The sequence below is a fragment of the Giraffa tippelskirchi genome, chromosome 2, assembly GCF_054371585.1.
Source record: "Giraffa tippelskirchi isolate mGirTip1 chromosome 2, T2T-mGirTip1v1.2.pri, whole genome shotgun sequence".
Lineage (NCBI taxonomy): Eukaryota > Metazoa > Chordata > Mammalia > Artiodactyla > Giraffidae > Giraffa > Giraffa tippelskirchi.
In genome coordinates this window covers 97390973-97416728 of record NC_137276.1, presented here as the reverse complement: position 1 = coordinate 97416728, position 25756 = coordinate 97390973, and the positions used below count along the sequence as shown (strand labels likewise).

General features: G+C 40.8%; 1 protein-coding gene and 1 non-coding gene across 4 annotated transcripts in view; one reads left to right on the top strand and one right to left on the bottom strand.

The window, feature by feature from the left end:
• The first annotated feature begins 5074 nt into the window (after nt 1–5074).
• SLC35G2 (solute carrier family 35 member G2) overlaps nt 5075–25756 on the top strand; it is a 41600-nt gene continuing 20918 nt past the window's right edge. For 2 of the 3 annotated variants that reach the window (XR_014076675.1, XM_081569693.1), the window contains exon 1: nt 5075–5223. The gene's annotated coding sequence lies outside the window, so the exon portion shown is untranslated. Of the gene's footprint in view, nt 5224–5571; nt 5631–25756 lie in introns of those variants that run through there. The other variant, XM_081569695.1, reaches the window with a different exon arrangement.
• LOC145540104 (U6 spliceosomal RNA) lies at nt 14100–14206 on the bottom strand. Its single transcript, XR_014078221.1, has one exon. It is a non-coding gene; the product is annotated as a U6 spliceosomal RNA (small nuclear RNA).

The window sequence follows — 25756 nt, the reverse complement described above, 5'->3', positions numbered from 1 at the left end:
TTTCTGGCACCTCTTTCTGGAGGAACAGCAAGATATTTCACTGTATTTTTTTAGTTGAAAGAACATTTCAGCTGCCATGCTTCTCATGTCAACATGATGTCATTTTCAAAAGAAACGCAATTCTAATATTAAAAAATTGAAAAGCAAACATAAATCTTAACTGAAGTTTCTTTGAGAAGAACTTGTAGTGGACATGTTCTATTTTCCACCTGCCTATCATTTTACAGTTTTTTTCTGATAATAGAACCTTGATTTTCCTTTGGAGAATGACTCATCCCCCATTCTTTGTCCCCTGGGCTAAAGCATATGGTTGAATATATAATCCAGAGTTTGCTAATGAGAATAAGATTTTATTGGAACTACTAGGAAATAAGTACTTTGTTCCTACTGGAATGATTAGCTATAAGGATGATATAGGTTCAACATTGGGGAAAGGTGAGGAGGTGGGGGAAAAAATCACTGCATGAGAATAAACACTTTGAAGGCAACAGAGAGGGAAGGACCATGTTTGATAACATTGCTTGCACCCTGGATCCAGCCATATCTGCAGCTATCTATTTATAATTTTTTTCAGTTAAATCAGTTTGCATTTTTGACACTTGCCAGAAAAAGTTCTCAATATTATAGCACAAAAGAAGAATTCCACTTAATACGCATAACAAAATATCTAAAAATCCTTTTTCCTGTTTCTCTGTATCTCTCAGTATCATTCAGAATGGCAGCTGTGCTAGATTCCTAGTTTTACTGTCTCAAACCTCCCAGAAACCTCTCTTAAACTCAGATTACTCTCTATCTTCATTTTTCTCACTCTGATTCTCAAAACTTTTCAGGTTCTCTTCCTCCCCCACCTCCTTCAAGAGAAACATAAGCTCTAGCTGAGTTTTGTCGGAGAAGTCAATGGCACCCCACTCCATACTCTTGCCTGGAAAATCCCATGGACGGAGGAGCCTGGTAGGCTACAGTCCATGCGGTTGCCAAGAATCGGACACGACTGAGCGACTTCACTTTCACTTTTCCCTTTCATGCACTGGAGAAGGAAATGGCAATCCACTCCAGTATTTTTGCCTGGAGAATCCCAGGGACGGCGGAGCCTGGTAGGCTGCCGTCTATGGGGTCGCACAGAGTCGGACATGACTGAAGCGACTTAGCAGCAGCAGCAGCAGCAGCTGAGTTTTGTGCATCAGTCTAGCCTTCTCAGGCTCCTTTTGCTTCTGTACCTCTACTCCTTACCTAGATCACACAGTTAGTGCCCAGGCTGCTTTCTGAACAACAAAGGATCCTTCCTCTTCAAATAGATGAAAGGCCAAAAATACATGTTAAATTTTATGCTCTGGCCTCATTTGTATTCAGTTCAAATAGTGGACATTAATTCTGTTTGCAAACAACTACTCCTGGAGTTACCTTTCAGTAAATTTTGTCAAGATAGTGCCTCAGTGTTTTGTTTTGTCTGTGTGATTTTTTTAAGAGGGTGGGGTGGGGTGAGGAAAAATTAAGTTAGTTAAACCAGTTTGATTGTCCTTACAAGCCAGAGGAATGGTCAGGAAACCCAGCTAACATGAGTGCTATGGGCAATTGCTACTCACTATTGCCTTTCATTTCTCCCTCTTTGGGAACATTCTTTGGGTTTTCTACAGAAACAGCTGGAGACTCTCCTTGACAATTGCCTCACTCAGCAGCTCCTTCATAAACACATTTTTTCAGACACTGTGCCCAAGACTCTTTAAGTGTTCCAAGGATTTTGACTCATTCAAAAGCTGCCCAGCTGCAGTTGGAAGGGCACAAGCTCTTGCTCCATAAAGGTCTAGATTGTCTCTACATTAAGAGGCATCCAAAAGTTCTGCTATGCTGTACACTCAGATGACCCCCCCAGCCCTTTTGTGAACACACTGATTGTGAGTAGTCTGAATCACATTCTTGGGTCTACTCAGACTGTCTTTGATGCCCTCAGGCCAGTGAACCCAGTGGGGAGACCACCATGATGGCTGCCCAGAGCCTGAGAACTATCAGGATGAGTCTGGGAGACATCTCGCCTTTTAAAAGTCCCATCTTTTTTGGCACTTTTTTTTTTTTTTAATGAATCTTCCCAGCCACAGTAAAGTCAAAGTCTGTTATAGTATCTTGGAATGGTAGGAAAAAGGTGGGGGGATAACGATGGCATGGCACATCCACGGGATAGTTGAGAATTTAAGGAAGGGACTATTTAAAAAGATTTGGGCAGGGTTAAAGGCTGCACTCAATATACCAGCAGATCTGGAAAACTCAGCAGTGGCCACAGGACTGGAAAAGGTCAGTTTTCATTCCAATCCCAAAGAAAGGCAATGCCAAAGAATGTTCCAACTACTGCACAATTGCACTCATCTCACGCGCTAGTAAAGTAATGCTCAAAATTCTCCAAGCCAGGCTTCAGCAATACGTGAACCGTGAACTTCCAGATGTTCAAGCTGGTTTTAGAAAAGGCAGGGGAACCAGAGATCAAGTTGCCAACATCCTCTGGATCATCGAAAAAGCAAGAGAGTTCCAGAAAAACATCTATTTCTGCTTTATTGACTATGCCAAAGCCTTTGACTGTGTGGATCACAATAAACTGTGGAAAATTCTGAAAGACATGGGAATACCAGACCATCTGACCTGTCTCTTGAGAAACCTGTATGCAGATCAGGAAGCAACAGTTAGAACTGGACACGGAAAACAGACTGGTTCCAAATTGGAAAAGGAGCATGTCAAGGCTGTATATTATCACCCTGCTTATTTAACTTCTATGTAGAGTACATCATGAGAAATGCTGGGCTGGAAGAAACACAAGCTGGAATCAAGATTGCCGGGAGAAATACCAATAACCTCAGATATGCAGATGACACCACCCTTATGGCAGAAAGCAAAAAAGAACTAAAGAGCCTCTTGATGAAAGTGAAAGAGGAGAGTGAAAAAGTTGGCTTAAAGCTCAACGTTCAGAAAACTAAGATCATGGCATCTGGTCCCATCACTTCTTGGGAAATAGATGGGGAAACAATGGAAACAGTGTCAGACTTTATTTTTTTGGGCTCCAAAATCACTGTTGATGGTGATTGCAGCCATGAAATTAAAAGATGCTTACTCCTTGGAAGGAAGGTTATGACCAACCTAGAGAGCATATTTAAAAGCAGAGACATTACTTTGCCAACAAAGGTCCGTCTAGTCAAGGCTATGGTTTTTCCAGTGGTCATGTATGGATGTGAGAGTTGGATGGTGAAGAAAGCTGAGTGCCAAAGAACTGATGCTTTTGAACTGTGGTGTTGGAGAAGACTCTTGAGAGTCCCTTGGACTGCAAGAAGATCCAACCAGTCCATCCTAAAAGATATCAGTCCTGGGTGTTCATTGGAAGGACTGATGTTGAAGCTGAAACTCCGATACTTTGGCCACCTCATGCGAAGAGTTGACTCATTGGAAAAGACCTTAATGCTGGGAAGGATTGGGGGCAGGAGGAGAAGGGGACGACAGAGGATGAGATGGTTGGATGGCATCACTGACTTGATGGACATGGGTTTGGGTAAACTCCAGGAGTTGGTGATGGACAGGGAGGCCTGGCGAGCTATGATTCACGGGGTCGCAAATAGTCGGACACGACTGAGCAACTGAACTGAACTGAACTGAAGGGAAACCTCTGGGAACTGTAAGCTTCTCAGTTCGCTCAATGATAAAGAATCCACTTGCCTATGCAGAAGACCTGGCTTCCATCCCTGGGTTGGGAAGATCCCCTGGAGGAGGGCACCAAAACCCACTCCAATATTTTTGCCTGGAGAATCCCATGGATAGAGGAGCCTGGTGGGCTATAGTCCATAGTGTCACAAAAAGTCACCACAGAACCACTGAGCATGCACGTACTGGGAACCACAACTAGCCCCAGGTCTGTAGGGGCAGAGGCAGCAGGTGGCAAACAGAAGTAAGGGAGAACTGTAGGAGAAGGCCACGGGATTGGAGAAATGGTGGTCAGATAGAGAATGTAGCCACAGCTAACAGAGTGGCCCTCTGATGTTGCAAGGGGGAGGTCCTGAATAACATCCTGCCTTGTGATCCATTGGTGGCTCAGTGGTAAAGAATCTGCCTGCAGAGCAGGAGCCGCAGGAGACCTGAGTTCGATCCCTGGGTCAGGAAGATCCCCTGCAGAAGGAAATGGCAACCCATTCAAGTATTCTCGCCTGGAGAATCCGTATGGTCAGAGGATCCTGGCAGGCTACAGTCTATAGGGTCGCAAAGAATGGGACACGACTGAAGCCCCTTAGCATGCAAACACCGTGATCCATCTTCTGCAGGTGCCTTCCATTGGCCAATACCAGGCAAAAAGCCAGAGGACAGTTGATGTCATCCCTAAAAGTCAGCCCTGAGTCACAGAGCAGAGTGGTAAGTGGGTCTGGAAGGACACGAGTAAAACCAACAGTCACTTCCTATCTTTTCCCGCAGCTGGCACTTTGATTCAGGCATCACCCTTTCTTGTCTGGCCTGTGATGCTGGTCTTCTTGCCCGTCCTCTTGACCCATCTAGTCCATTGCTTTGATGACCAGGTCTGTTTTCAAGAAGCTGAATTCATTCAGCACAGGATTGGGGTGTATAGACCTCAGTTCAGGAGCCAGCTCTGGAGCGTCAAGACCCCCCCCCCCCCCAGAAACCTCATGGGTAAAACTTCCCGTGCAGTCCGGGATGCCCGAAGACCTTTTCGGACCATGATTTACTGATGCCAGACATATTTTAAATATCAAGGAATCGATTTGCGACTTTAAGCACAAACAGAAAGGTCGAAATGGTTTGAGGCTGCCTCCCTGCTCGCTTCCAGAAAACCAGGTCACTCGGGCTGGCTGGCGATTGCTTCAAATCTGGTCTCTCCAAGGGCGTGTTTCTGACGGCGTAGGCTCTAGCGGTCCGGGAAGGCAGTCTCCCGGCTCCTGGGCCCTCCCACCGCGCGGGTAGGGGAAGTCCCTCAGTCCCGGCACGAACGCCCGGCGCTGCCAGTTGTCTTCCACTGGGGCACCTGCGGGTGAGGGACAGGGGGAGCCGCAGAGAGCGCAGGCGCAGTGTCCGCGCGGGCGACGCCCCTCTCCCCGCCCAGCCCCGCGGCCTCCGCCGCGCCAGCCGCGGTTTTCGTGGCGAACCCGCGGTGGCCTCATCGGGCTCAGAGCCTGGACTAGGCGCGCGGCAGCGGGCAGCCCCGGCCGGAGCACCGGTTCGCGCCTTCCTCGCCGCGGCACGCAGGTAACCCGGGCCCGGCCGCCGGTCAGCACAACAGACTGGGGACTTGACGCTGCCTGCCGGGCCGCCCCCACCCATGAGTGAGGGCATACCCCGAAGCCCACACACTCACTTTCAGCCGAGGCACCTAAGAGGCCGAGTCCCTCTTTGGGGCTTGGGCCGGACCCGGGTGAAGCGCCCCGCCCCCTTCACACCCTTTTTCCGGGGCTCTGCTCGACGCCTGAGGGTCCGCGGGGCCCCCACTTGCCAGCACTGCTGCCTTGGAAAACCTGGACATGGGTTCGGTAGGGTCAGCATCAGCTATGGCCTCTGCGCCCCCGTTTCCTGCCACCGTCGCGTTTACGTGTACTTCTCTGATAAAGGCCAGGGGCTCTTGCTTTCCTCACGCCCGGGAGCCCACCCAAACCAGGGTGAGTCCCTGTGGCGCCATGGCATCAATTTCAAACTTTTTAAGAATGCTGGGTGGTTTTAGAAATAAGGCCAAGAATGAGTATTTTCCTTTACTCTGTTGCCGACTCTTGGACGCCTGTCTGCATGGTTTGAGATTTTCGCGGCGAATAAACGGTATAGCGCGATCTTTCCCCAATGAAAGGCAAGGGCAAGGAGTAGTGGAGGAAGGGCCAGGCCGCTGCCGAGAGTGGTGGCTGGAGGCGCAGGGCAAGTCCACGCAGTCTCCCCCAGCTCCGAGGAGGAAAGTACGACCCCTCCCTGACCCGCCTTTGGGCCGTAGGGTTTCTACGCCACGTGCGCTCGTGTGGCGTCTTTGGAGAGAGGAGGATGGAGGGGTGGCACGGGGCAGCAGGAAAGGCAAGTAGGGGAGTTGCGCAGACTCGCATCTCTGTGCAGGCTTTTGCCAGGCTTGGCGAGGGAGCGGGATGAAAAGCTGGCGACGAGTGACGATTGAGGGCCCAGAGACAGTGACGCACTGAGCGGAGAGGGCTGGGAGCGCTTGGGGAAGGGGAGGTGTCGGCTGACTTTAGGCTCTAAAGGACCTGATTGGGGTTGCCCGTGTCCGTGGTGCTGAAGTACCTCCAGCGCCTTCGTCGTCGGCTTCGTTCCCTGGAGGCGACCTTCCTTGCGGTTCTATCCTGCACCTTTGCCAGAAATAGCCGGCCTCCAAGGCAAGTGGCCAGAGTGGCGCCCGCTCGACAGTGAAACCTTTTTCGGATGAGTTGATGCTTGTTTCCTGAAGATAACCTGAAGGCAAATGTGGCTCGTCCTGGGGGTGCAGATAAAGCATATGCCTAACAGGTTTGGTTTACCTACATGGGAGGGCACAGGGTGAGCATAAACAAGAACTCTCACATATGCAAATACATAGCATATGTGGGATGCATGTGTGAATATATACACACAAACATTACACACATGTAAATACACTCACTGGTTTTCAGCGCCATCACACACTACAAATTACATGTTTTCCAGAACATTTTTATAATCCATCTTTATTTTTTGACACCTTTAGTATTTCTGAACTCTGCAGAACTATTAATGTTCATAATCATCTGTTCCCAAGTCACAGAACCTGTGAATTAAAGTTATTGGTATTTGGCTGAGCAAGAAAGTATTTACACATATTTTAGAATTATTTATTTATTTATTTTTACAAGGACCTACTACTGTATAGCATGGTGCTCCCTTGGTGGCTCAGTGGTAAAAAATCCACCTTCCAATGCAGGAGACGCAGGTTTGGTCCCTGGGTCAGGAAGATCCCCTAGAGATGGAAATGGAAACCCACTCCAGTATTCTTGCCTGGAGAATCCCATGGACAGAGGAGCCTGGCAGGCTACAGTCTATGGGGTCACAAAGGGTCGGACATGACTTAGTGACTGAGCACATTGAGCACCATATGGAAATCTGCTCAATGTTATGCGTCAGCTTGGATGGGACAGGAATTTAGGGGAGAATGGATACATGTGTATGTATGGCTTAGTCCCTTCGCTGTTCACCTGAAACTATCACAACATTGTTAATCAATTATACCCCAAAACAAGATAAAAAGTTTGAAGTATAAGAAAATACACATATTTTAATTACAGAACAAATATAGTCTATAAAGAGGTAAAATTGATATTAATACAAAAAAGATGTTCCTAAACGAAGTTTAAACAGAAAGAATTAATGACAAATTTAGTAGAAAACAATAGCTAGCCAACAATCTTATGGAAAGTTATAATCTGAAGAAAATAATAACTAAGATATATCATAATGCTGATAATCTCAATTATACTGGTGGGATACGCTTTGTGAACCCTGTAAAGACTACATATATGTTTTTCAAAATGTTAAATAGCTGTGGTTTTTCTCTAATAAAATGTATGCTCATTGTTAGGAAATTTGGGTAATAGGGCAATACATAAAACCAGAGAAAACATTGTAAATAAATTTTTTAAAAAATTGAATTATAGTTGACTTACAATATTGTGTGAGTGTAGCAAGTGATTCAGTTATACATATATGCATTATATTCTTTTTTCTGATTCTTTTCCATTATAGTTTATTATAGGATATTGAGTATAGTTCCCTGTGCTATACAGTAAATCTTTGTTATTTATCTATTTTATATTTGGTAGTGTGCATCTGTTAATCCCATATTCCAACTTATGCCACCCTTTCCCTTTGGTAACAATGTTTGTTTCCTATGTCTATGAATCTGTTTCTGTTTTGTAAATAAGTTCATTTGTTTTATTTTTTAGATTCCATATATAAGAGATGTAATATTTGTCTTTCTCTGACTTACTTCACTTAGTATGTTAATCTGTCAGTCCATTCATATTGCTGCAAATGACATTATTTCATTCTTTTTATAGATTAGTAATATTCCATTATATATATATACCACATCTTCTTTATGCATTCATCTGCTGATGGACACTTAGGTTGCTTCAGTGTCTTGGGTATTGTAAACAGTGCCTCTAAGAACATTGGGGTACATGTACCTTTTTGAATTAGAGCTTTCGTGTTTTTTGGATGCATGTCCAGGAGTGAGATTCCTGGATCATTATGGTAATTCTATTTTTAGATTTTTAGGACACCTCTATACTCAAACAGATTTTCTTTTAAATAAGTCCACATGTATTTTAAATGAGCCAATCTTCTGTTGGTTGCATTTTCACTGTATAATTTATCACTGCTAAGTCACTTCAGTCGTGTCCGACTCTGTGCGACCCCGCAGACGGCAGCCCACCAGGCTCCGCCGTCCCTGGGATTCTCCAGGCAAGAATACTGGAGTGGGTTGCCGTTTCCTTCTCCAGTGCATGAAAGGGAAAAGTGAAAGTGAAGTCGCTCAGTCGTCCAACTCTTAGCGACCCCATGGACTGTAGCCTACCAGGCTCCTCCATCCATGGGATTTTCCAGGCAAGAGTACTGGAGTGGGGTGCCATTGCCTTCTCCGATAATTTATCACTAATGTCTTTCAAATCAATACATATAAAACTAGGTCATCAGTATTAAGTGTTGTGTAATATTGTACTATGTAAGCAGAGCAATTTATTTAAATAATCTCATAATAAAGAACATCTATTTATTTCTTATTTTTGCTGTTATTATACTATTCTGCAAATAGTATCTTTGAGTAAATATTTGTGCACTTGATTATATCCTTGGAAAAAATTCCTAGAAGTGAAATTGATGGTTCAATGGATATGTATGTTTTATTTTTGATACACTGATTTATTTCTTTAATTATTTAATTATTTCTTATCTCTTCCCTTGCCTGTTTTATTCTTTACTATGTTCTTAGCATCTACACAATGTCAGATATATGTGTATTCAAGAAATATTTGTTGGAAGAATGATATTTCTAGATTGTGCTACAGAAAAGATGTACCAATATATACCAGTATAAAAACTGAATTAGAATGTCAGAATCCCCATACTATTACCAAAATAAGGTTTTTTGTCAGTTGGATAGGCAGTAAAGAGCATCTTTTTATATACTTACTGGTTATATTTATTTTTGTTTTGTGAGTTTCCAGCTCATAGCTTTATTTTTCTGTTGGTATGCTTATAGGCTGTTTCTTATTTGTGAAAATTCTTCAGATGCTAAAGATTTGGTTGCATGTGTTGCAACTTTTTTCCTGACTTTTTTTAATTTTTAAACTTTATGATATTTTCTGCTGTATAGAAAATTTCACATTTTATATAGTCAAATCTATCTTTTTACCCTTTATAATATTTGACACTTACATTTGGTTGTTCATCCTTCTATAATAAAGATAATCTACTATGTTTCATGATATAAAAAGATTACATTTTAAATTCTAGGTTTATACTTCCATTTTCCTTTTTAAATTCATTTCATTACTAGATGTAAAATTCTATTGAAGATGACTTTGTGAGAAGTAATTGCTTATTTTAACCCACATGTACATAGGCTTGTCTTCTATAAGGAGTAACACGTTACTCAGTTTGAACCTTTTAATACTTATTCAGTTTCTAAATACTTAATGATTAAAAAAGATACATGCACCCCCATGTTCATTGCAGCAATATTTACAATAGCCAGGACAAGGAAGTAACCTAGATGTCCATCAATAGGTGAATGGATAAAGAAGTTATGGCATATATACACAATGGAATATTACTCAGCCATAAAAAGGAACTAAATTGTGCTATTGGCAGAGATGAGGATGGATCTAGAGACTGTCAAACAGAGTGAAGTAAGTCAGAAAGAGAAAAACAGATATCATATAGTGTCACTTATATGTGGAATCTAGAAAAATGGTACAGATGAACTTATCTGTAAAGCAGAAATAGAGGCACCAATGTAGAAAACAAATGTATGGATATCAAGGAGGCGAGGAAGTGGAATGAATTGGAAGATTGGGATTGACATATCTACACAATTATGTATAAAACAAATAACTAATGAGAACCTACTGTATAGCAAAAGGAACTCTATACTCAGGGCTCTGTGGTGGCCTAAAAAGGAAGAAAATACAAAAAAGGGGATATGTGTATATGTATAACTGATTCACTTTGCTGAACAGCAGAAACTAACAACAATATAAAGCAACTATACTCCAATAAAAATTAATAAAAAAATACTTAATGAAAGTGTTTTTATTTAAATGCCATTTAGTCTGTCATATTTTTAAACTGTTACTATCCAATCTTTTAAAAAAGGAGCTATTCTTTAGAGTATTTGTGGTAGATGAAAGAAAATATGACCATGAAGAAAATATGTATAGATATAAATATACCTGGAATATTGAATAAAGAGTACATCAAGACTGTATATTGTCACCTTGCTTACTTAATTTATATGCAGAATACATCATGAGAAATGCCGGGCTGGATGAAGCACAAGCTGGAATCAAGATTGCCAGGAGAAATATCAATAACCTCAGATATGCAGATTATACCACTCTTATGGCAGAAAGTGAAGAGGAACTAAAGAGCCTCTTGATGAAAGTGAAAGAGGAGAGTGAAAAAGCTGGCTTAAAACTCAACATTCAAAAAACTAAAACCATGGCATCCGGTTCCATCACTTCATGGCAAATAGATGGGGAAACAATGGAAACAGTGACGGACTTTGTTTTTTGGGGCTCCAAAATCACTGCAGATGGTGATTGCAGCCATGAATTTAAAAGACGCTTACTCCTTGGAAGAAAAGTTATGACCAACCTAGATAGCACATTAAAAAGCAGAGACATTACTTTGCTGACAAAGGTCCATCTAGTCAAAGCTGTGGTTTTTCCAGTAGTCATGTATGGATGTGAGAGTTGGACTATAAAGAAAGCTGAGTGCCGAAGAATTGATACTTTTGAACTGTGGTGTTGGAGAAGACTCTTGGGAGTCCCTTGGCTTGCAAGAAGATCAAACCAGTCAATCCTAAAGGAAATCAGTCCTGAATATTCATTGGAAGGACCGATGCTGAAGCTGAAGCTCCAATATTTGGCTACCTGATGTGAAGAACTGACTCATTGGAAAAGACCTTGATGCTGGGAAAGACTGAAGACAGGAGGAGAAGGTGTGACAGAGGATGAGATGATTGAATGGCATCACCAACTCAATGGACATGAGTTTGAGCAAGCTCCGGGAGTTGGTGATGGACAGAGAAGCCTGGCATGCTGCAGTCCATGGGGTTGCAAAGAGGTAGAAATGACTGAGCGACTGAACTGAACTGAATATGCCATAATCAAATATAAGCTTAATTGGAGCTTATAAAATTAATTTTCACAATATTTTAATTCAAATGGATGGCTGAATTCCCCAGTAACTCTTTTAAATTGAAGTATAGTTGATTTACAGTGTTGTGCCAGTCTCTGCTGTACAGCAAAGTGACTCAGTTATACACACATATATATTCTTTTTAAAAATAGTCTTTTCCTTTATGGTTTATCACAGAATATTGAATATAGTTCCCCATGATATACATTAGGACTTTGTTGTTTATCCCTAATGACTTTTAAGTTGGATAGTACTGCTATCCACATTTCAGATCTTTTAGCTGATCATAGCAATTGTTGGCCTGTCTAGCACAAATCTGACAGTTTGTGCTGGTATTCATGAGGACTAGATCATTCCCAATTAGTAGATGCTTGAGGAGTCTTTGCCTCCTGGTGAACTGAGTGGCAGTATAATTTGCCATTCTGAGGTTGGGATTTGTTGATGGGGAAAATGATGATGGTATTAATCGTATTCTAACCAAACTCTCTTTTTTGAGCACTTTCGGACATTTCATTGGTGATGAGTGTCTTGTCTCATTTTCTTTGTGGAGGTCACTTTGCCTCTGCAAGGAAATATGGATGGTATTCTTAAACACTCTGGTAAGTCACAGTTCCAGGATGTTATGTGCCGCTGCTCTTTCTTATTTCATGTTTCTCTGGCATTATTTTTATTATAAAATCAGGCACAGTAAACTTTCCCATCACCACACTTGTTTTTGTTTTTCTTTTGCCATTCTGTCCTTAACAGTTGATTCTCTTAGTAACCAAAGTATTGTTTAAAAGTCACTGTGTGCTGATCACTGGCTTGGGTGCCAGAAGGAGAATGATACCCACTCCAGTGCCTCTCCCTTCTCACTTTTCATCCATCTACCTTCTAGTCTAGACACAGGAAATCCCCGTCTACTTAGGGAAATGTCAAAGATGAGCTGAGATCATTGAGTTTTTTCCTTCTGTGGACCAAAACTGTACTTTGCCCAATAAATGTTTATATATATATATATAAAGCTTAAAAATTTTGGCCCTTTATAAGCTTCCCTGATAGCTCAGTTGGTAAAGACTCCACCTGCAATGCAGGAAACCCCAGTTTGATTCCTGGGTTGGAAGATCCACTGGAGAAGGGATTGGCTACCCACTCCAGTATTCTTGGGCTTCCCTTGTAGCTCAGCTAGTAAAGAATCCACCTGAAATGTGGGAGACCTGGGTTCAATCCCTGGGTTGGGAAGATCCCCTGGAGAAGGGAAAGGCTACTCACTCCAATATTCTGGCCTAGAGAATTCCATTAACTACAGTCCATGGGGACACAAAGAGTCAGAAACGACTGAGTGACTTTCACTTTCACTATATAACATTATACATGTTAAATACTTACTACTCTGATTTCTCTTATAGCCACTGCTGTAGTTGAATTATATATATTAATGGGCATATGTAATAATTTATGTGCACTTAACACTATTTCATGTATTGAATTTTATATTAATTCAATCCACATGTGTGTCATCATTACTTAGGTTCATTTAGTCATTTCCTGACTTCTCAAAATCACTTTTCCCTTTCCTTTTATTTAAGTCTCCGGAGTATCAGCAACTTTATTGAACCCTGACTTTTACTTTAAAAACTTGAAGGAAAGTAAAGCTATTAGGTAATCTAATTTCCCATTTATTTTGCCTCTGGGCTCTGTGTAACTCTGGCTGAGCCATTGTTCTGAATGAGGGTGAGGGACTTGCCCGGTGGTCCAGTGGTTCAGAATTCACCTGCCAATGCAGGGAACATAGGTTCCATCCCTGGTCCATGAAGGTCCCACTTGCCTCGGGGCAACTAATCCCATGTCCCACAACTATTGAGTCCTTGTGCCCCTGTTTCTCTGCAACAAGAAGCCACCACAATGAGAAGCAGCACACCACAACTAGACAGCAGCCCCTGCTCGCCGCCCACTCACTGCAACAAAGACCTAGTGGAGCCAAAAATAAATAAAATTTAAAAAATAATAGATAGGAGTGAGGATCCCAAAGATGAATGAGGCTGCTGAGGGTGGGATGGACTGAAGCCAGATACTCACAATTACTTCTTGGATGATTCCCTTAATTTAGAGCTGAGATAGAAGATAGTGTTAGATTGCAGAATTGTGGCAACCAAAGCTCTGCACGACAAATGAGATCCAGAGTTAGAGGTCTCTGGTTAAACGGGTGACTTTCTTCAAAGAAGGCAAGCTATACCATGCTCCCAGTGAGTCTGGCAATGCCTTAGGGTATGGGGATACCATGAAGAAGATAAGGACATAATCTCTGCTCTTGGAGCAGTAACACTTTATCAGGAGTGAGTGTTACATACACAATTCACAGTGATACCTTATGCCAAGGATTGTAACAGAGTTCTGTAGAAAGTGTTCTTGAACCCAGAGGAGGAACAGATTGTTCAGTGAGAGATTTCTCCCAAGTAGTTCTCAAGAAAGGTTGTGGGAATGTGGGTGGGAGTTTGCCGAATATTGCTTCATTGGGCAGTAAGTAGTTGATGATTTCAAGTTGAACTAGAATATGACAGTCTGAATTTGAAGACTGGCTGCCATAAGCAGCTCTGTAACCTTGGCCAAGTCACTGAAGCTTGTTGATCTTCACTTGATTTGTTTTTATTTATTTATTTATTTTTTAATTTATTTATTTTAGTTGGAGGCTAATTACTTTACAATATTGTAGTGGTTTTTGCAAAAATATGGAATGCTTCACGAATTTGCGTGTCGTCCTTGCACAGGGGCCATGCTAATCTTCTCTGTATCGTTCCAACTTTAGTATATGTGCTGCCAAAGTGAGCACTGATTTGTTTTTAAAGAGGGACTAATATTAGTGCCTACCTTGTTGGGGTTGTTGTGGGATTTAGTAAAATAATACATGTAAAGCATTAGATGCGTAGTAGTCCAGTCAATTTATTTCTTGTCTCATGTAAATCAATCTGGACAAGTGTTTATTGATCACATCGTCACAGGTCAAAAGGATAAAAATATAAACCTTTTGTGTCTTCTTAACCAATGCATAATTCTCCCAATCTAGAAATTCCTCTCTCAATGTTGCCTCTCTTACTGTTTTTAAATCCCACGCTTACTGCTTTTTACCAATTCTCATGCTATCCCAAACCAAAACAGGTCTAGTCTGAAACTGTCATTACTTTTTTTGTTCTCTAGTACTCAGTGTTACAACAAATAGATATTTAATTGTATAATTTCCTTCTTTTAACATACACAGCACTTGTGTCTATTTTTGGTACTTATTAGCATATTTCTTTTTTCCCAAATGAATGTGTAAGTTCTTTAAGAGAAAGCATATGTTTTCTTAATTTTCTCTCTCACAATATCTTAGCACAGTGCCTTCCACACCATAGGCATTTAGTAAATATTGACTGAATGAAGGAGAAACCATAAATGTGTGAGGATGCCAGAATAGCTGGTGTGATCTCAGGCTCCCCTCATAGAAACAGAATCTCCTGAATAGGAGAGATCATAGAAACTGGAGTGGTTAATATGGTGAGATGAAAACCATGATTATATGTGGAGTAATTGAAAAAAGAGGAGATTTTCAGTCCGGAGAAGAGAAAACTCATGATGGGAGGCCTGGGATGAGGAGGGTAGAAAAGTTCCTGATACTGAAATTTTCTATGGAAGAGAAATAATTAGTGACCCCAGAGCTAATATGTAGGAACAGACTCTGGAAATTATAGATAGAGAGATTTTCACTGAATGTTAAAAAACAATTTTCTAACAACCAGAATGATTCCCAGGTGACTGCCTTCAAAAGGAATAAGTAGGTTCAAACAGAAACTGTACTATTTGTTGCAGATGCTATAGAGGTATAGTTGCTATTAAAGGAATTGGAGTAGATGACCCACAAAGACTTTTTCAACTCTCATGGTCGTTAATTCTATATGTATTATTATAATGTTGTATATGAATACCCTATAGTAAATATATACATGTTAATGTATATATTGTATATGGATAAAGACATATATATCTATGTATGTACAGATCATAAAATCTCATTATCACCATATTGCTTAAATTAATGAAAGATGAAAATGACTTTTCAAAAGCTTGATCTTGATTATTTAAAATATTTTACTAACGTCTTTTTTTACTAACAGTTTATAAAATATTGTCCTACATGTATACTGTGTGCTTAAACTTCAATAAAAAGTTTAATGATGGTGTTAGCATCTCAAATGCAAATAAATGTTCTTTCAATCTCAAAATTAAATCTGAAAAGAGAAAACAAATAAGTGAGCCAGAGTCAACTTGTTCTGATTCAGATGAGTTGTGGTGAGGTATTCATTACTACTACTACCTTTATCACTAACATTTATTTAACATTTATTGTGTACCTTGTTGTTTTTTAGTTGCTAAATCGTGTCTGACTCTTTGCAACCCATGAACTGCAGCACACCAGGCTTCCTTGTCCTTCTTTATCTCCCGGAGTTTGCTCAAACTCATGTCCATTGAGTCAGCGATGCCATCCAAAAATCTCCTCTGTTCCTCTCTTCTTCTCTTGCCCTCAATCTTTCCCAGCATCATGGTCTTTTCCAAAGAGTTGGCTCTTCGCATCAGGTGGCCAAATATTGGAACTTCATCTTCAGTGTCAGTCTCTCCAATGAATATTCAGGGTTGATTTCCTTTAGGATTTAGTGGTTTAATTTCCTTGCTGTCCATGGGACTCTCAAGAGTCTTCTCCAGCACCACAGTTTGAAAACATCAATTCTTCAATGCTCAGCCTTCTTTACAGGTACTGTATACCTAGCTATGTTTTAAGCACCTCAAATGTATTAACTCATGTACTTCTTCCAAAAACTCTTATGTTATCCCCAATATATTTTTTCATGTTTTATTTAGAAATAATTTCAAACTTATAGTAAAGTTTCATGCATAGCCCAACAAACTCGTGGGGTGAAAGATAATTCTCATGTATACTTCACCCCAAGTTCTCCAGTGATAAACATTTTTCAATGTTTGCTTTGTCATTCACTCAGGTACTTTCTTTTTTTTTCTGAACCAATTGAAAGTAAGTTGCAAATATGATGCCTAATTATGCCTACTTAAGTGTCTTCCTTCGGAGAAGGCGATGGCACCCCACTCCAGTACTCTTGCCTGGAAAATCCCATGGACGGAGGAGCCTGGTAGGCTACAGTCCATGGGGTCGCTGAGTCGGACACGACTGAGCAACTTCACTTTCACTTTTCCCTTTCATGCACTGGAGAAGGAAATGGCAACCCACTCCAGTATTCTTGCCTGGAGAATCCCAGGGATGGCGGAGCCTGTGGGTTGCCATCTATGGGGTTGCACAGAGTCGGACACGACTGAAGCGACTTAGCAGCAGTAGCAGTAGCAAGTGTCTTCCTTAAAGACAAGACACTCTTCTGTATAACCACAGAATTATCACCAAAATGAGGAACTTAACACATAATTCTGCATTGAATCCACAGATCTCATTCAGTATTTGTCCCAGTAATTTCCTTTTTGGAAAAATATTTTTTATTTCTTGTCTAGAATCAAATCCAGGGTTGTAATTGCATTTAGTTATGTCCCTTTAATCTTTACCCTGTGGTAGTTCTTCATTTCTTTCTTGTTGTTAGTGACTTTGACATTTTTGGAAGTTCAGACCATTCATTTGGTAGAATGTTCCTCATTTAGGTTTTAGGTTTGTCTGATGCAAGTTACGCATTTTTGGCAGGAAAATGATAGATGTGATATTGTGTGTTTTCAGTGGATCTTATTAAGAGACACAATATTGATTTGTCTTTTTTTTTTCCCATTTCAAATGAATTTATTTAATTCCAAGTAGTACAGAATTCAGTATAGAACAAAGACTTAAGAACACATTTCGGCAGGATTCTCAGTTGGGTTTATGCAGATCTCATAGCCAAGGTAGAAATGGCTAAGAAGAACTAAAGAGGAGCTACTCTATGATTACTTATTAATTTATACAAACGTTTGTTCTTAAATGTACCAGGTTCTAAGACAACACCTCATTCTAGCTGCAGATGGCAACAGATGTTACAGCAGGAAATCCAGATGTTGAAACATGAATGGAATTAAGGATCATCATTGCCTCAGGCACAAGGAACAGCTTCCTTTTTGCCAGATTTCTTAATTCCATCTGTGTCCATGGGGCCTTTCCCCGCGGCCTTCACTTTTAGCTCCTCGAGTTTCTTCTGCTCCTCCTTCTTTTTCTGATTGAATGCCTTGTCTTCCTCGTCCATCTTTCTGTCTCGCTTCTTGGACTGCTTCGGGGGCTTCTTCTTGTATCTTTGCTGCCCAATATGGTGCCTGCCGCCCCTTCCCCAGTGATTGGTCTTTTTGCTGATGATGTGAACTTTGATGACTTGGTAAAGGTGGTGACTTCTCCACTGTCAAATTGTTATTTTTCCTTTTGTAATTTTTAAAAGATAATTTTATTTATTTATTTTTGGTTATGCTGAGTCTTCATTGCTGCAAATGCTTTTCTCTAGTTGTGGAGAGGGGGCGCTACTCTTCATTTGTGGTGCTTAGGCTTCTCATTGCAGTGGCACCCATGGACTCAAGGGTGCACAGGCTTCAGTAGTTGTGGCTCCTTGGTTCCAGAGCACAGCCTCAATAGTTGCGGCACACAGGCTTAGTTGCTCTGCAGCATGTGGAATCTTCCCAGACCAGGGATCAAATCCGTGTCTCCTATACTGGCAGGCAGATTCTTTACCACTGAGCCATGAAGGAAGCCCTCCCTTTGTAATTAATAAGCATTTTGTGGGGAGATACTTTGAGACTATGTCATCCTATTTTTCAACAAACTTTCAGTCACTTATGATGATTCTTGCTTAAATAATTACTATGATGATTGCCAAATGGCAATTTTTCCAATTCCAATATTCATGTTATCTTTTTTGTTTTCTTTGGCCATGCCATGTGGCTTGTGGGGTCTTAACTCCTCGAGACCAGAGATTGAACCCCAGGTGGAGTCTTAACCACATGACCACCAGGGAATTCCCCATTTATTTTACTTTTACTAGTTGGTAATCTATTGTAAGGGAGTTTTCTCTTTATTTATGTATTCATTTATTTACATCAGTTTGGCTTGTGGATTTCTATTGTGTTCAGTGTATTACTCTCATTGTTGACTTTGATGATGAAATTGTTACAGATTTGGTCATTTGAATCCCATTCAAGTTGTTTCTTGTGTTGCTTTGAAATCTCTGTTATTATCAGAGTACTTTCTAGTGTAAGATGTTTCAGATTCATCTTGTACTTTTCCCGCCCCTGCCATTTCAGTCATTTCAAAAGATATTTTTCCAAAGAGCCTTGCTTTCTTTTAGTAGAGAATACAAGATTGGGGTGCTAGGTGTGGTCATTGCTACTGGAGTATCATTACTTTAGGCTACTTTAGGGCCATCCTGGGCTTCCCTGGTGGCTCAGCAGTAAAGAATCCCACCTGCCAATGAAGGAGATGAGAGTTCAATCCCTAGGTCGGAAAAATCCCCTGAAGAAAGGAATGGCTACCCACTCCGGAATTCTTGCCTGGGAAATTCCATGCACAGAGGAGCCTGGTGGGCTACAGTCCATGGGGTCACAGAGCTGGACATGATTTATCGACTAAACAACAACAACAAGAACAAGGGCCATCTTAGCTGACAGAACTGGGAAACTCATAAGTACATATACACATCTATATTTATTAATCTATTGATATTAAAATTAGTTTAATATCTTAAACTGCACTCCAATACCACAGTGTTAATTCTAGTCTTCACCTTTTTTCTATTTATATCTTCCTTCTCTGATGGTGAGAAATCTGGTTCCCATTATCTTCAGTATATTTAACTATAATATTTGTTTATTCTCCCTTTATATAACCGATATCTTGACCTCATGGGCGATCTCCTTGGCCACAGTTCTTCCTCATGCTCAGTCTTGCTGCCGCTACCAGTCTCTTCACAGCCTTAAGTTACACAGCTAGAAAGTGGTGAAGCAGGAAAAAATGTGCAAAGTTGCTTAATTGCTTGACAGCGAGTTCTCCAACCCAAGAGTGTCTATTGTGAAGCTGCTGCTGTGAAGACATACTCAAGGAAAAGGGGCCCTTGGGCTAATGAGATGAAGATTTAAGCAGGCAGAGTGGCAGCTTTCAGGACTGTGCCTTCCATGGGAAACTTGGAGAATGAAGGATGGAGGCAGCCGAATGATGCTACCTGCCAAGAACCACAGTGAGGGGCTTCTCCAAAACTAGTGCAATTCAGTGATCAGTCAGCCAGCACCTCCACTGCTACAGGTCTCCACTATGTTTTGTTTCTGTATCAAGAGCACATTCCATTAAGACAAACATATCGCTGTGTTGTTATTTCTAAAGAGGGAATATTGCTTTTATTAGCAGTTCCTTAAATTAAAATGCTAGGAGCTGGATGATGGTGTCTGCTGTTGTAGTGCTGACTTCATTTCCTGGTCCAGAAGATCAGAAATCTGTTCATGTTTTAGAAAACAGCGTGAGATCCATCTGTTCAGGTCAGATTTTTCCACATTAACATGGAGATTTATAGAGTGGTAATTTATGTAAGAAAAAACGATGATTATATTCTTTGCTGCTATTTGGAATCCACGTTATTTTTTTTGTTAGTCATGAAAATATAGTAATACACGTACACACGCACAATTCATTTTTTTGAACACTATGTATAATAAAGCCATCCACTTTAGTTTATGTAGTATTTCACCTCTGTTTTGGTTTGGGTTCTAGACACCACTTATCCAGTTTCCCTTTGTAACATGGTCTGTTTATATGCAGTTTTCCTTGTAACAGAAGGCATAGAAGTGTAAGAGCTACATTTGGCTTCCTGGGTGACTTCTGGTCTGACTGAAACATGGAATACTGATTATTTTCCCTCTGATGAAAGTAGCTTGTTTTTTTTTCCCCTGCTTTTAAAGTAGATGCATGGCTTATATGGAAAATAAAACTAAGAAGTAAATAGAACAAAGTGTTGAATAATTGAAGTTTCACCATCCAGAGTCTAGATACAAATTGTTTTATATAGAGTCATAGGATGAATGCTTTTTTATATCTTTTATACCTTTCTTTTTACTTAGCATTGTGACATGAAGGGGCTTTCCAGGTGGCACTAGGGCTTCCCAAGTGGTGATAAAGAACCTGCCTGCCAATGCAGGAAACACAGGAGACGTGAGTTCAAGGTTTGATCCCTGGGTTGGAAAGATTTCCTGGAGGAGGGCATGGCAACCCACTCCAGTATTCTTGCCTGGAGAGTCCCATGGACCGAGGAGCCTGGCAGGCTACAGTCCATAGGGTCGCAAAGAATTGGACACGACTGAAGCAACTTAGCACGCACGTAGGTGACATGAAGATTTTTTATGTTAATATATGTGTACAGATACATTATCTTTTTTGATGACTGCATAATATTGCATTGATGTTTTTGTTTAACAGGTCCCTCATTAAAGGACAGTAAAGTTATTTTCCATTTTTCATTGTGTAAAGAAAGCCATGATGAGTATCCTTGCTTGCCATCTTTATGTACTTTACTAGTGATCTCCTTTGGATATATTCCTGGAAATAGGACTGCTGGGTCAAAGACTTCACACATTCTGAATTTTCATACATGCTTCTGGTAAAATTAACTCTTGATGAGATGGATTATACTATGCTTTTCTTTCATATAGTGTCCCTGCCAATGATGGGACTTTATAAAGTTTCTTTTCAGCTTTGCAGTAGCATCATATATTTGTGTGCATTCTCTAAATGACATTAAAGGAGTGGAACAACTTTATTTATAAAAATATTTATTTATTTAGCTGTGTTGGGTCTTAGTTGTAGCATGCAGGATCTTCATTGCATCATGTGGGATCTTTCATTGCAGCACACAGACTCTTTAGTTGTGGTGTGTGGGCTTCAGTAGTTGCAGTGTGCAGGCTTAGCTGCATGTGGAATCTTACTTCCTGGATCAGAGGTAGAACCCACGTCCCCTGCATTGCAAAGCATATTCCCTAACCACTGGACCACCAGAGAAATCCCCTGAAATAACTCTAATAAATCTATATATGCCATCTAAGCAACCAGATGTTGTCAAGTTTCATTCAAAATCTGACATAGTTTGTTCTGAAACAAGATGGCATCTGGTCACCATTTTTTCTATTGCTTTATGTTATTTCAGTTTAATAAGATGTATGGAGAGATGTGACTGAGTTGTAATGTCATCAAGTGGTGCCTATAGCACGAAGAATCAGTTAAATGAAACCAAATGTGTAAAATTTTGAACTGATTAATTTGGCATTTCCATAAGTCTTAGCTTCAAGAGAAAACTCGGGCTTGGCTTTCTCATGGGCAAATAGCAGCAAGAACAGGGCAAATGTGAGCAGGTAGTATATGTAGTGTCTGTGGGATTTGAGAGTAGACTGTTGATCGTGGGTGTTCCTATTTTGTTCAGGAACTGGTATTAAGACCTGGAGGGTTGGCAGATTTCTTTGTACTCAGTTGGGCTATTTGATCATCTCTCATAAGTTAGGTAAATAATAAACAACCGACAAGTACAACTTTAACATGATATCAAAACAGCACGGTAATCTATTTTACATTTAATTAACATCTGACCTACTTGGTGATTTAACCACTTAAATACATACAAAAAAAGATGATGGAAACAGAAAAGGATCATAATATGCCTTTCCCTCTCCCTTCCAGAAATGGCTTCCTGCCACTCTTGACAGATTCACCTGGCATGGCTGAATTTAAAGGTGCTGATTCACTGCACACTAATTCTGTTTTGGCTTTTGTTTTTTTTTTTTTTAAAGACAGTAGGAAAGTAAGTGGTAGATGATAAATATGTGTTCATTGAGAATGGCAGATTTTATGCAAATTAATAAGTCCACTGCTTTAGAGATGAGACAAGCTCTTTCCTAGAAGGGGAGTGTCGATTATAAATGGTGAGAGACTTTGCATTTCAGCAAGTTCTTAGCTGCCAGCTGACACATTCACCACAGTGTGCCAGAAGGGATTTTAAAATGGTACAACATATATTGCTCTTTTCCAGATCAGGCATCATCACCTTCACACAAGCCAAGTCAACCTGCTTGTTTGGAAACTGCCACATAAGGCTGTTTTTCAGGTTAATCTCAGTTAACCTTTTCCTTTCCTGATATACACAGTTCATTAGAATCTACCCAAGTCATTTGAGTACAGAGGAGACAAGCTTCTCACTTCAATTTTGCCTACACAGCAACTGAATGCCCAGAAGTTCCAAGCTGATGGCAAAATAGAATGTTTAGCCCAGCTCTAACCAGACTTATCTGGAGAAGGAAATGGCAACCCACTCCAGTATTCTTACTTGGGAAATCCCATTCACAGAAGAGCCTGGTGGGCCATAGTCCAGGGGGGTCACAAAGTGTCAGGCACGACTGAAGCGACATAACCAGACTGATAGCTCTCATCCTTACCTCCCCTCTTTCACTCCTTTCCCTCTTCCACATTTTGCACCTCTACATTTAATTATTTCTTTTTTCTCAGTCTTTTCCCCTCCCAGAGTTGACTCCTGGTAGCTTCTGCACAGCTGACAGCCCCTGGCTATCTCTTTCCTAACTTTCTGCCCTAGAACTGTCAGCTGATTCTCCAGCTCAAACTAGTGCTAGGCTTCCTGTTTGGTGCATCTCTCCACTTCTCCTTCCTACCTCTCCTGACCCCATATCCACCGTGTTAGATCTCTCTCCCCACCTCACCGCATCTCCAAGCCCTTTAGCTGTAATTGTCTCCTCTCTATAACCCAGGCTGACACAGCTCAGCAACATCCTCGGGCCTTGCTCTAGTTTTCTCATAGCCCAGAAGAGCGCAATACTTCTTAGATCACTGGGACCAGTGGTCCCCAACCTTTTGGGCATCAGGAGAAGGGTTCCTCAGGGATCTGGAACCAATATCTCTAACACAGAAGTCAGAACTGTAGCCAAGTGGCAAAAATAACAATGTGAGGACAATCTCAAAGGTGAAAACAGGAGAGAAATGAGAGACCGAACAGCAGAGCCTGTGAAAACTGATAGCAGACTGGGACAGAGTTCAAGGAGCAGTTGTAGAATGTAGTTCAGAACTGAGTATTTTTGTTCAACCTGCATTTGTTCAATGTGTTTTGTGTGCTAGGAATACAAATATGGATGAGAACTCTCTTGCTTTCATGGAACTTACAGGCCACAAAGGAGATTGTGACTTGGCCAGCTCCCCTTAAATAGTGCCTGTTTAGTGCCTGATCTGTTGAGAAAGTGGACATGGCAGATTAAAGGAGCTACACTGGGCTGTGCACAACACAGGAAACTTGAGATGCACTGACAAGTCCTGCCTAACATGGATGTGGGCGGAGATAGAGTCATACTGTGATGACTTCTGACTTCTCTATGGCTCTGAGTCCTCTCAGAAATAGCTCTTTTTAAAAAAATCAGAGGATTGAGTAACTTTTAACACTTGCCTGAAATTTGCTAGCCGGGCCTACAAGAAGATTTGAGAAGTGTTTGACAGAGTAGACAGAATGTGTAAGGAAGTTGTAAGAAACTCACTTTGATAATTGTATTTACAGAGAATTATTAAGTAGTCCACGTTAAATTTCAAAGGTTTCCAACAACAGTAGAAGATAGATTGAAGGAATTTTTTGGATTCTATCCTAATTAGCTGTCCTAAATTCTTATTTACCACAATTAACATGTATTTCTGCAGTAGGAGCTCAAAGTGCTGTCTACTCATCTTTATGAAAACCTTATGTTATTATTACTCCACACCAATCCTGGTTGATTCTTTCAAAAACATGTTCTAGCTTTCTTGATAAATTGTAGGCCATTTTCCCCAAAAAATAACTACATGAGGAAGAAAATGTTAGGCAATTGTCTACCATGAATTATTGTTGTTCACCACCCTGTCTCATCAAGTAAAGAGTTAATGGCAATTTAAGATTATTGGAAGAGATCACCAGCACTATCTTTAGTCTTTGGCTCATTAGATTGGCATTATGTATGAGTGAATACTCTTCCATAAATTCCAAAATATTAATGCTTTATTAGCATCTATGTTGTTAAAAGCAGAATAAGCAGAAGAGTTTCCTTAACTGACGGGATTCAATTTTACATATCACATGGTGTAACACACAGCACATCTGTGTATCTGGCAGGGTGTAGTTACAGATAACAAAAATTACTCTAGCTCTTTGAATCAGTAAGAGATATAACACAAGGGATCAGAAGCCTCTAAAATCATTGGAAGGGCTGGAGGAGCAGATTTCAATCTGGGCCTCCAGGCACATTTCCTAGAATGAATGTTTATATCCTTTAAAAAAAATTCCTAATCTAGCAATTTATAAACTATATGTAAGCCTTCTTGCAATAAAAACAGATCATAGAGGAAAATAAGCATTTCCTCTCTGCTGGTAAAAAAAGCCTTCACAGCATTTCAGTAACATGAAGGAAGTAAGCTAGTAGTTATTGGCTGCTATGTGCCAGGTATTGTTCTAGATGCTTTAAAATTGTTTTTATTATTATTTATTTGTTTGTTTTTGGTTGTGACAGGTCTTTGTTGCTGTGTTCCAGCTTTCTCTAGTTGCAGTGCGTGGGCTTCTCACTGCGGGGCCTTCTCTTGTCACTAGAGCACAGGCTCTATGCAAATGGTCTTCACTAGTTGCAGCAAGCAGGCTCAGTATTTGTGGTTTACTGGCTCTAGAGCATAGGCTCAGTAATTGTGGCGCACAGGCTCAGTTGCTCTGCGGCATGTGGAATCTTCCTGGACCAGGGATTGAACTCATGTCCCTGCATTGGCAGGCAGATTCCTATCCACTGCATCACCAGGGAATTCCTTGTTCTAGATGCTTTAGATATATCTTTTTATTAAGTCCTTATTAAAAACCTTTCCAAGCTGGTAATATCAGCCCATCTTGATGAAAAAATGGATGTTTAGAAAGATTACACTATATATACACAGGTAGAAAGTGATAGAGGTAGAATTCAGGTTCAGATCTTCTGCCTTGAGAATTGGTAGACCTGTTGTTCAGCATTGTTTATTACTCCAAAGTCCTATCTGTGGTATCCAGCCAAAGTTCTGACTTAGTATATAATGACTACATCCAACAAGGCAGTTTACTCAGCCCTTGAGAAGTGTTTTATAATTCACTTTTTTTCCTAGATGATCCCTGAGGATGTGGATCTTAAAAGCAGATTCTCAAACAGTATCATAGGGGTAAGCAAGCCATAGTAGTAAATAGATAGTAGATAATTTTCTATCTCAGGTTAAAATAATCTTGTCCATGTCACTTGACCCAGAACTTTGTAGTCTCATCCAACACTTTTCTAGATCTTAAGAATTCTTTTCTGGGGAAAATCATGGATTTAC